We start from the raw sequence: 12,406 nt of genomic DNA, 5'->3' as shown, positions 1-12,406 counted from the left end.
TGACGAGTTGCTTACCCTCTCCCATGATGTCGAGACCGCCAGGTCTTCGGCTTGGGCCACTGAAGAGGTCCTAAAGGAGGAGCGGCTAGCGCTGTCCCAGAAGATCGAGGGGGCGGTCGCTGAGTACAAGGCGTCCTCTAGGTTCGAGCGCGGCCTGGTGAGGTCGGGGCGGGCCACATATGAGTTCGGGTATCAGGTGGCCTATGCTCGCTTTCGAGCGAAGTACCCGGACCTGGAACTGGAGTCGGACCTTTTTGTCGACCATCCAACGGATCAGGACGTTGATATGCTGATGAGCGTCCCCTTTGATGACGGGCCCGAGACTCCCCCTCCGAGCTAAGGGCTGTACTCCCCTTTTTCTTTTGTTTTGGTTGGGTTGAGTTTGCAACTGCACCGCCCGACCACAATATGTATCTCTTTTTCATCAAAAAACACTCTTCTCTGCACCTTGACTTACTTCTTTACGGGTAGAACTTTTTTAGATTTGTCGCATTTCATGCTCTCGGCAGGGGGCTTCCCTCCATAGTCTCGAGTCGATAGGTCCCTTCTTAGACCACGTCGTAGACTCGATAGGGGGCTTTCCCAGTTAGGTGCGAGTTTTCCTCTCGCTCGGGTCAGGTCGCTCACCTCTGCCTTTCGGAGGACGAGGTCCCTGACCTTAATCGGTCGCGGACGAACTTTGCAGTTGTATATCCGAGTCGTTGCCTTCTTGTACGCCAAGGTATTTAGATGTGCCTTGGCTCTTCTTTCCTCGAGGAGGTCTAGGTTGGCTCGTAGGCCCTTCTCGAAGCCTTCTTGTTCGTAGTTGGAGGTGCGCAGGGTCAGGAACACCATCTCAGGCTAAAGAACCACTTCGATCCCGAACGCCAGGCTAAACGGAGACTCCCCTGAGGTGGTTTTGGGAGTCATCCGCATTGCCCATAAGACGCTAGGGAGCTCGTCCACCCAGTCTCCACGCGCACCCGAGATCATCCTCTTGAGGCCCTCTAAAATCACCCGATTCATTACTTCGGTCTGGCCGTTAGTTTGGGGGTGCGCGACCGAGCTAAACCTCAACTGGATCCCATATGACTGGCAATAGGCCTTGAACTTAGCGTTGTTGAATTGAGCTCCGTTGTCGGCAATGATAACCCTCGGGATCTCGAACCGGGTGATGATGTTCTTCCATGTGAAGCTTTGGATTTGCTTCTCGGTAATGGAGGCTAAGGGTTCGACTTCCACCCACTTTGTGAAGTAGTCAACCCTGAGTATAAGGAAGCATCGTTGTCCCGATGCTAGAGCAAAGGGTCTAAGGAGATCGAGTCCCCATTGGGCAAAGGGCCAAGCCGCATCCATCGGGGTAAGAGGGACTACTGGCTGATGTTACAGTCGGGCATGCCTCTAACATTGTTGGCACTGTTGTATATATGATATGACATCCCGACGCATGGCTGGCCAGTAGTACCCTTGTCTGAGGGTCTTGAAGGTCAAGGTTTGTCCCCCGATGTGCTCCCCACAGATACCCCCGTGGAGCTCGACGAGGACTATTTCAGCTTCTGATGGCGCAAGGCAGCGCAAGAGAGGTTGAGAGAAGGCCTTTCGGTACAGCTTTCCGCTGATGACATAGTATCAGGCTTGGGTGCATCTCAACCGTCTTGCAGCTGTCGGGTCGTCGGGCTTCGTTCCGTCCTTTTTGAAGTGGAGGATTTCCTCTATCCAGCTTAGCGATACCTCCATTTTGGCGACCTCATGAATTGTCATTATTGGTGCCGTTACAGACTTAGTTGCCAAGGTCAATGACGGGCTGTGAGTGGAGGCTAATCTGGCCAACGCTTCGGCCCGCGTGTTCTGTGCCCGAGATATTCTAGCGATTGAGAGGCGATTGAAGCGATGGGCAAGCCGCTTCGCCTCCATCAGGTATAATGCCATTGTTGGGTCCCGGGCCTCGTAGCTCTCATTGACATGTCCCGTCACCAGTTGGGAGTCGCTGAAGACTTCGAGATTGTCCATATGCATCTTCAGAGTGAGGCACAGGCTGCGAAGTAGCGCCTTGTACTCGGCCTCATTGTTGGTGGCCTGGAATTGTAGTCGGAGTGACCTCTTATAGGTTTCTCCGGACGGGCCTTTGAGGATAAGCTCGACCCCAGTCACCTTGATAGTGGACGAGCCATCCACATACAGGGTCCAGGTGCTCCCGTTGTTCTCTTGCCCAATAACATGGTCTTTAGGAGTTAGCTTGGAAATGAAGTCAGCCAGTACTTGAGCTTTGATGGCGATCCTGGGGGAGTACTGAATATCGAATTCGTTGAGCTCGATCGACCACCGCAGCATCTGGCATGACGCGTCGAAGTTGGAAAGGATTTGTCACAATGGCTGGTCGGTGATTACTTTGATTGTGTGAGCTTGGAAATAGGGCCGCAGCTTTTGGGTCGTCTTCATGAGTGCGAGGGTTAGCTTCTCGACCGGGGAGTACCACGCCTCAGGCCCGACGAGGATATGGCTGACATAGTATATGGGTTGCTGCGTTAGCGACATTTTCTAAACTAACACTGAGCTGACTGCCTACGTCGAGGCCGCCAGGTAGAGACTAAGGGTTTCGCCCGGCTCGGGCGAGGCGAGTCGGGGCAAGCGGGCGAGGCACGCCTTCAACTTTTCGAAGGCTTCTTCGCATTCCAGAGTCCATGCAAAGTTGTCGGCCTATCGCAGAGCCCAGAAGAAGGGGAGGCATTTGTCGCCCGAATATGACATGAACCTGCTGAGCATTGCCAACTTCCCGGTGAGTCATTGCACCTCCTTGACCGAGCGGGGGGAATGCATCTCGGTTATGGCCCGAACCTTTTTCGGGTTGGCATCTATCCCCCTCTGGTGAATGAAAAAGCTGAGGAAGCTCCCCAAGCTGACTCCAAAGGCGAACTTCGTGAGATTCAAATACATGTTGAACCGTTTGAGCGTTTGGAATGTTTCCACCAAGTCGGCCAAGTGAGTGCTTGCAGCCTTGCTCTTTACGATCATGTCGTCAACGTATACTTCCATATTCCTCCCAAGCTGGTGCTTGAATAGCTTGTCGACCATCCTTTGATAAGTCACCTCGATGTTCTTCAGACTGAAGGGCATCACTTTGTAGCAATACACCCCTCCGTGGGTGATGAAGGCAGTGCTCTCTTGATCTGGAGTCACCATCCGGATTTGGTTGTAGCCCGAGAATGTGTCCATGAACGTAAGGAGTTCATAGCCCATGGTGGCATTGATTAGTTGGTCTATCCTGAGAAGCGGTGATAAGACCCTAAAGTCTTATAGTCGCTCTGATACTAATTGATAAGACCCTAAGGTATTATTATGGAAGAAAGGGGAGAAAAGGGAATGATAATGATCTCTTCGAGGGGATCGGCCTCCTTGATCACTTTGAGGGGATCGGCCCTCCTTGATCACTTCGAGGGGATCGGCCTCCTAGGGTTTATCCACAGAGTGGAATAACATTTCATTGATTGATTGATTCTCAAAAGAAAAGCTTACATCACTATTTATAGAGTTCCACCTAGAGTCCACCAGGACTTGGACTCTTAATAATAAATAAATATTAAATAAACCTCTACCTGACTCTAACTGAAATCAATAAACAACTGAACTAAACAGACTCAATAAACATTATTCAAAGCTCAGAAAAAGGGTCCTAACAGTTCCTCCCTCTTCAAATCAGCCTTGTCCTCAAGGCTGAGCAGCATCAATCTTGAGGAGCTTCTCTTTCAGCACTTCAGTCATAGGCTATCTGCAACGCATCATAACCCGTTGATCAAGTAAGTATGGTCTCCACTTTTTGACAGTGTAAGAAATAGGTCGGTCTTTCGGTGTAGTAATCGTTACAAGAAACTCCTAGCCTTTGCTATCACAAGTTAAAATCTGTCCATCAATGATCTTTACTTCGAATATATCACAGCCTTCAATGTGGTGGACTAATTGGGTTGTAACTTTCCTGTCCATAAAATTATTAGTACTACCTGTATCAATCAAAATAGTCACAAGCTGATGCTTCAAAGTTCTTCTGATTTTCATAGTTTGTAGGTTAATGTAGCCAGCCAATGCATGCACTGTATGTGTGATGACTTCAATATCTTCATCAATTTTCATACCTTCATGATCGGAGTCCAACTCTTTTGCTTCCGGTTCCTCTCCAATTAGTTTAATCATCAAAAGTTGCCCTTGTTTACATCGGTGCTCCATACTCCACTTTTCATCATAGTATAAACCCCTTGCTGATCTTTCTTTGCTAATTTTTTTCTCATGTAGATGTGCAAATGAGATCGCAACTATCATAATGTGGGGTTGACGAGACTTAACTTCACACCGGATCTCCGGATTAAGCCCTTCAATAAATGTATGCAGAAGCTGTCGTTCCGATCAATCTCTAGTTTGATTTGATAATCTTTTAAACCTACTCTGATATTCCAACATTGTAGAAGTTTGATGAATTTTGGTAAGCTGGCCATCAGCATTCTCATATTCGGATGGGCCAAATCGAACAAGAAGCCCTCTTTTGAACTTCTCTCATGAAGGAACTCCGTAAATAGTTTCATACTAATCGTACCACTGGAGTGCATCTCCATCGAGCTGGATTGAGGCTATTTCTACCTTGGATTCTTCTGGAGTTCTGTGAAAATGGAAAAAAATTTCTACCCTAGAGATCCAACTATTCAGATCTCCATCTTTCCATCTCGGAAATTCCACCTTCATGTGTAAATAGTTTGTGCCATAATCTTAGGGCCTTTTTCCTGTATTTTCAGATCTGTGTAATGTAGAACTTGAGCTCCCATCTTGTTGAAACCTGCTAAAATGCTCCAACAAGCTCTTTTTGAAATCATGAAGAATTTCTTGTAGCCGGTTCTCAATTCTGGTTTCCAATGCTTCCATTTGTGCCTTCACTGAGTTATCAGTGGCCATTGCGTAAGACTGCAAATCTGTAATCTCAACTCCTATTTTTGGTGTTGATCAAGGGCATCAACACTGTCGATGCGAAGTTGCCGAGGGCAGTGCTGCGGTCGCTGCATTGGAGGAAGCGTTACTGCCCTGTTTCTATCGCTGCGTGAGGTGAGAGCGTCGGGGTTGGAAGGCGAATGCGTTGATGTGGTTGTAGCTGCTGCGACTCAAGAGGCAATCGCCGGGCAGTGGGGTTGAGGCTACAGTGATGGCAACCTACGGTTGTGGTAGAAGATGCTAAGCAAGGGGGAGGCGGCGTTGAAGTGACCAGGGTTGAGAAGAGGAATCGGTGGTGCGTGCGCTGCTGGAGTTGAGGCCGGGCAACGTACTTGCTGCGGTTGCTGTGTGCGCTGCTAGAGGGCGGTTGCTACAGAATGAGGGGTTGGTCGTTGGCCGGGAGCAGCGACAGTGGTTGTTACAATCGGCGGCTGCAGTAGCAGAGGATGCCATTGTTTTTTGTTGTTGCATGCTCTATTTTTGTCACAACACAGAAGGGGTTGGCTGGAAGGATCACGAGCGATTGAGGAGAAGGCTGCGGTGGCTGGAAGCAACGGTGGTCGCTGGCCGGAGTGTCGTAGCGGCGGTGGAGAAGGAGGCAGCGAGGGTCGCGACAAGGATCGACAGGGTTGCAGCAACAGAGGAAGCTTTGTTTCTGCAACCGTTGCAACGAGGGGCTGCGGCAACCGACGGCTGCGGCTGCGACCCGGGGGGGGCGGGGCGGGGCGCGGGGGGGCACGACTAGGGTTGCTGCTGGGAGGTGGGCAGCAGTGATCCAGCGGTAGGGAAGCAGTGGTGGCGGTGGTGAAAGAGGCAGCGAGGGTCGTCGCTGGCCGGGAAGTTGCGATGCTGGAGAGCGGAAACATGGTACTTTGTTTCTATCGCACCATAGCCGGAGCCACTGGCGATGCTGGCAACGGCGATGCGGCGGTGAAGAAGGAGGTAGCGGTGGTGGCGCGGTTGGGAGCAGCGTCACCAACGATAGCCGAGGAGGAGAGGTCGAGCAGCTGCGGCTGCGACCCAAGGGGAGCGGCCAACGGTGGAGAAGGAGGCAGCGGTGGTGGTTGCCTCACCGAGGGCTGGGATCAACGAGGAGAAGATTGCAGCGACTAGCAGTGGCAGCGGTGGAGAAGGCAGTGGTGGTCGGTGGCCGCCGGCTTCACCCTTTCTCACACAATCTCTTTCCTTTTTTTTCTACATTTTTTTTTTTAGATGATAACTGCAGCGAGAATAGTGAAACACCGAGGAACGCTGCTCTAATACCAATTGATAAGACCCTAAAGTCTTATCGTCGCTCTGATACCAATTGATAAGACCCTAAGGTCTTATCGTGGAAGAAAGGGGAGAAAAGGGAATGATAATGATCGCTTCGAGGGGATCGGCCCTCCTTGATCACTTCGAGGGGATCAGCCTCCTAGGGTTTGTCCACGGAGTGAAATAACATTTCATTAATTGATTGATTCTCAAAAGAAAGGCATACATCACTATTTATAGAGTTCCACCTAGAGTCCACCAGGACTTGGACTCTTAATAATAAATAAATATTAAATAAATCTCTACCTGACTCTAATTGAACTCAATAAACAACTGAACTAAACAGACTCAATAAACATTATTCAAAGCTCAGAAAAAGGGTCTTAACAAGCGGATAGCAGTCTTTGGGGCATGCCCGGTTGAGATCGGTGTAATCAACGCACATCCTCTAGCTTCCATTGGATTTCTTAACGAGGACTACATTTGACAGCCATCGAGGGTATTTCACCTCGGTAATGAATCCCGCTTCTTTAAGGCAGTTGACCTTATGCTGATTACCCTCTATTGATCGGGCGCAAACTTCCTTAGTCTTTGCCTTACCGGTCGAGCCTCGGGGTCGATGTTGAGCTGGTGCTGGGCTACCTCTGGGTCAATCTGAGGCATCTCCTCGGGGGGCCATGCGAACATATTCACGTTTTTTCTCAGAAAGTTGATGAGGTGGAGTTGATCCACTTCAGGGAGCGTAGTCCCAACTTTCACAGTCAAATCGGGGCGGTTCCTTTTCAGGGGTACCTCAGCGAGCTGCTCGGGGGGCTCCAGTTGCATCCATGTTATGGGTCCCTCGTGGGGGTCGGGGACTTGACGGGGGTGTGACTTCCCTGGGAAAGTAACCACCGCAAGATAGCATCGCCTTAACTCTCCTGGATCACTTCGGGATTCTCCAATCCCCGTCGAAGTCGGAAACTTGATGGCCTTGTGGTAGGTGGATACCACTGCCTTTAACTTGTTAAGCGTCAGTCGGCCGAGGATGACGTTGTAGGCCGAGGGCAAATCGAATACCATGAAGGTAGTCATTATCGTCTTTGCCCTCGGCTCTTCCCCGATGGTGACAGGGAGGATGGTGGTCCCGAGTAGAGAGATGGAATCCTCCATGAATCCAGTGAGCACCGATGCCATGGGGGTGAGGTCCTCCTCGGTCAAACTGAGCTTCTTGAAGGCATCGAAGTACAGGACGTCGACGGAACTCCCGGTGTCAACCATCACCCTTTTGACCTGAGCGTTGGCGATCCGAATGGAGATCACCAAAGCATCATCATGATAGGAGCGCTCGACTTCTTTGGCCCCAAAAGTAATTTCAAGCTCGAGCTCGGACCGAGGACGTTTCTCGACCACGCTCTGGGCGTAGGCCTTCCTCGCCATTGAGCTGCTGCCGCTGGTTGCTGGTCCTCCAGAGATGACGTCAATCTATCTTTCGACGGGTCCCTTAGGGCATGGAGTCGCTTCTCGGGGTTCCTTGAGATAGCGCCCGAGGTGACCTCTTCGGATCAGTTCCTCGATTTGATTCTGAAGGTCGCGGTAGTCTTCCGTGTCATGGTCGTAGTCCCGATGAAACTTACAATATTTGGACTGATCTTTGTGAATGGTTTTCATGGGGTTGGGCCATCGCAAGAGACCCTTCTCCCTGATTTGGAGAAAGATCTCGGTGTGAGATGTGTTCAGAGGGAGAGGCGAGGGCCTTGTGAGCAGTAGCTCTTGTCAGTCAGGCCTCCGGTGGGGTTACGCTGGGGCCACTGAGGTTGTTCCCCGAGATTGTTCCGCCCTTGGCCTCTTGCCGTCCATGCGCTTTCCCACCGCTAAAGCTTCGATAGTGATGTACTGGTTGGCGCGCTGGAGCATTTCAGAGATGGTTACTGGCGGCTTCTCGATCAGCGACCAAAAGAATCTCGAAGGCTTCAATCCCATAAAAAATGCCTGCATGATTAAAGAGGGGTGAGCGTTCGGGAATCCCTGGATTTCAGTGGCGAAACGTGCCACAAACTGAGAGAGCGACTTATCTTCGCGCTAAGATAACGCGAGCAGGGTGGCCATGGAAGGCCTAGGTCGCATGCTGGCGAGGAAGTTCTGCTCGAACTCCCTGACGAGCTGGTCGAAGGATGAGACTGAAGACTGGCGCAACCGGCTAAACCACACTCATGTCGGTCCCCTGAGGGTGATCGGGAATGCTCGGCACATCAGTGTATCGGAGGTGCCATAGAGGACCATCCGAGCCTGAAATGCGGAGACATGCTCCGCGGGATCGAAGTCGCCGTCGTACATCTCTAATGCCGACAGCCTGAAGTTGAGGGGAACCGGCTTGTGCTGTACCTCCTGAGTAAAAGGGGATCCACCCGAGCCACCTACGTTGGACTCGTTCCGTGATTTTCGAAACTCGCGTCGGAACTTGTCCAAGCGTTGGTTGACCCGGATCAGTTGGACTTTGAATGAATCATCCGTCGAGTCAGACGATATGGTGTTAGGCTCAGAGCGGGGCGGTGTGATTCGACAGGGTGTGGGTGTTCTCTACTCGGGCGAATCTCTTAGGTCCGTCATTTGCTCTCGGGCTTCTCCTGTCCCGACCTGCTCCCTGCCCGGCCTTTGCCGGGTCGAGTCAGTCGGGGGAGCTGCTAGTCATATAATCTGGGGAATGAGTGGAACGAGGGTCTGCATCATCCCTGTCATTGCTTGGTCAGGCTGAGGAATGCCTCGGGCGATACGGTCGAGGATCATATGGTAAGTTCGGGGGGCGACAAACCCAGGTCATTGAATAGGCACCAGTAGCGATCTGGCGTCGAGGTCGGGATCCCCTCGTCTCTGGGGATGGGGAGGGACTGATCTCCGGACCTGACGGAGGGGTGATCGATCGACGGTTCTCCTTCGGGGAGAGCTCCTGCTACATGGCCCTCCTTCTAGCACCAAAACTGTTAGTGAACAAATGTGTCGTGGCTAGTGAGTTAGCACGGCCTGGTCCACGGGTCAATGTCGGGAGTCTTCTGTTGGCCGAGCTGGATTCTGAGGTAGACCGGGCCCTCGCGATGAGGTCTTGATCAATGTATCTCGGTCTGGGTACCGGTTGATGGCTCGCCCTAGGGACATCGGTCGACGACTTCCAAGGCTGGGATGTTCGCGGGTCATAAGTGGTCGCTTTCCTACAAAAATGACCTTCGTTGGGTGATTCCCGACATTGGCCCCTCCGACGAGCAAGTCAGTTGTGGCTTTTATACTATTGTACGATGGTCGGTTGCACGCGGGTTCGATGTGGTCCTTAATCTTCGAGAGTTGAGACGGCACTTCTGACCGGTCGTCGTCTCGGGACGCGTGGAGTAGAGTCAGACGACGTCGCCCCGGGTTCTCAGGACGAGACATGTCGAATAACATCTCGGTACGGATTCTGACTTGGCGTGTGGGGTGTTCCCCTTGCTGATTCTCGGGCTAGCATGGTGGTACGTGGGTCGAACGATGCCCTGGTACGAATTCTGACCTGGCATGTGACATCGGCTCTGACGTATCTTGGATCCAAAATATATCTTATCAAGTGCTACGCGCACACGAGAAGCCAATATCAGGGGAGAGGGAGAGAGATGATCAAATCAGCAACGAACGAGAGGAAGGTTCGGTGAGTCCAGAGATCCGCCCGACACCCCATCCAAAGTTCGATCCCCTTCTCTTTCCATCGCTTCTCCCATTTACGTTCTCCTTTCCCGATCGTTTCTATCTGTGGAAAAAGATTCGCCTTCATTACCTCGCTAGAAGTTCCTATGAGATGAAGCATTGTTTACTTCGATTATTTTGGTTGTTGATCTTGAGGGTTATTAACTACCGTTTTATTTAATCGAGAGGATCTGAAGACCAAATAAATTTATATTGCTCCAAAAAAAAAAAAGAGAGGCCAAAGTTTTATCATCTAGTAGTACTTTTCTTTCACAAAAAGAAAATTATATTATGATTTCAAAGTTATACAAAATGACCTGTGAAGGTCATTGTGTTGTATCGCAGATAAATCAGGGGGAAAGGATTCCACCCATGTCAAAGAAGAATGGTCAAATCTAGGTTGTTGAGCAGCCCAATTTGCTGCAATACCAAAGAATCTTTATCCGTAGATTTTGGTTTTGGTTAAGCTGTATGACATCTTATCTTGTTCTAAAATAAATTGATAGATTGGAATTTTATATCCAACTCATAACACTGAGTTCATTGTTTACAAAAGGTGCCTAAATACTTAAATGATTCTTGCACAAGACAATTTCAAATAAAGACGTTTTTCAGCTATTTGCTGAGAAGGTTAGAGACAATAAGAAGCTGCAATCGAGATGAGCCATCATGCAAGAGACGAGAGTTGTGTGCTTTAGAGGGAAGGATTTTACAGTCTTTTTGCCAACGCATCCAGAGCTCAAGGAAATTCTTGGTTCAGAATCTTCAAATAATAATTTAGAAGTGGCTGATATCGTTGATGTTGGGAAATCTTGGAGCTGACATCACATGCGCAGCGGAAGAACAAGAAAACAAAATCCTCGATTCCCAAAGAGATGTTTGTCGTCGTGCGAAGATTGGTGCGTAAAATCCGCGAAACTTAAAACTGTGTATAGAGTAGATTGTGTTACCTAGGGAGATCATATATCCCTCTTTCCTCGTAGATCTTTAGGAGAGGGTGAAGGAGGTCAAGCGTCATTCTCTCTAGCGGTGATCCACACAATAGGGCTTCGACGACGCTCCTCAAAACTCCAGGCCTAATCTGAGGTGGAGAGGGGGAGGAGAATAGGAGAGGCAAGCAAAGGCTCTAGCCTATGAGGCTCTGAATCCCTCTTATTTATAGAGGTCCCCTGTCAAACCCTAATGGGTCCTCCCCTAGTGGGTATTGGATCTGCATCCAATAAGACAAGGGCTCCGTCGGATATCTCATATCCGAACCTCTACTCATTGCAATGCCTACCATATGTGTGTGACCCTCTAGGCCCAATATCGAGTTAGCCGTGAGTCATATGTCAGAACTCCTTCTAACTCAGTGAATTATTATCTCTGTAATAATTCACTTGACTCATCGACTACGGACGTACTAGGCCACTACGCCGTAGTCCCCAGATGATACAGGGGAATCCAATCCATTGGACCTGTCTGTCCTCAATTATCGTGTACCTATAGTCCCTCATCCATCTAATATCCCTGAGACCGTATATCGAGCATGGTGTTGTCAGACCATACGGTTTCTACTCGAGTCTCGCTCTAATGGATTCTCATGGAGAACTCTTTCTCTCTCAACCCGAATGACCCTAGCCAAGGATTTTTCTAAGCAAGAACACATGAGATATTCCTCTCATTACGCCGAGAGTGGATGATCCTCTATCGACACTCAATAGCCCTTGTAACGTCGACTACCACTCCCAATGACCAACTGTATTAGATCTGGGACAGCCAAACATATAAGTCTGGTATCAAAGAGTGGAACACTCATACAGGACATCCTTGGTGTCTCAAGTCTAAGGACCAGATATACCACTAGGACTACAGAATCGCTGTCTGACAATAAGGCATCATCAACCATCTAACATTCCGTAAGCGGATCAATCAGTGAACTCATTCTCCAATGAGCACCTGTAATGTATCCCTAGTGTCCCTACACGAGCAACTATGAGACCAGCTGTATCCATCATATGGACGGGTATACAGCACACCAGTCTGTTCGGTTATCACGATGTCCCTCTCGAGTAACCTATGATCGGGATTATTTAGGATCTGTGTTTAAAGGTGAATCAATCTCATTATCGTGATCTCATCACGATCCGATTCCCATTGCACAAATCCAAGGACATCACAATATATACTAGGAGTAGTCCGGTATACTAGGAGTAGTCCATCATCATATCATTTTGCAAAAGAATGACACCAAAATATAGATATTACGCGGGCTTACTTGGAGAAGGCGGCCAAAAAGATGAAGAAGTAGGCAGACTTGGGAAGGCGAGTATAAGAGTTCAAAGTTGGTGATTTGGTGTTGGTGAAGCTCCAACCAGCATCACTCCATTTCTTTAGGCACAAAGTATACAAAGGATTGGTGCGCAAGTATAAAGGGTTCTTCCCAATTATCTGTAGAGTGAGCAACATCTCCTATAAATTGCAGCTACCAACAAAGCTCAAAATTCATAATTTTTTCATGCCAGCAACTTGAAAGCCT

Source organism: Musa acuminata, chromosome BXJ2-4 (assembly GCF_036884655.1).
Source record: "Musa acuminata AAA Group cultivar baxijiao chromosome BXJ2-4, Cavendish_Baxijiao_AAA, whole genome shotgun sequence".
In the NCBI taxonomy this organism is placed as follows: Eukaryota; Viridiplantae; Streptophyta; class Magnoliopsida; order Zingiberales; family Musaceae; genus Musa; species Musa acuminata.
This window is presented reverse-complemented; position numbering follows the sequence as displayed.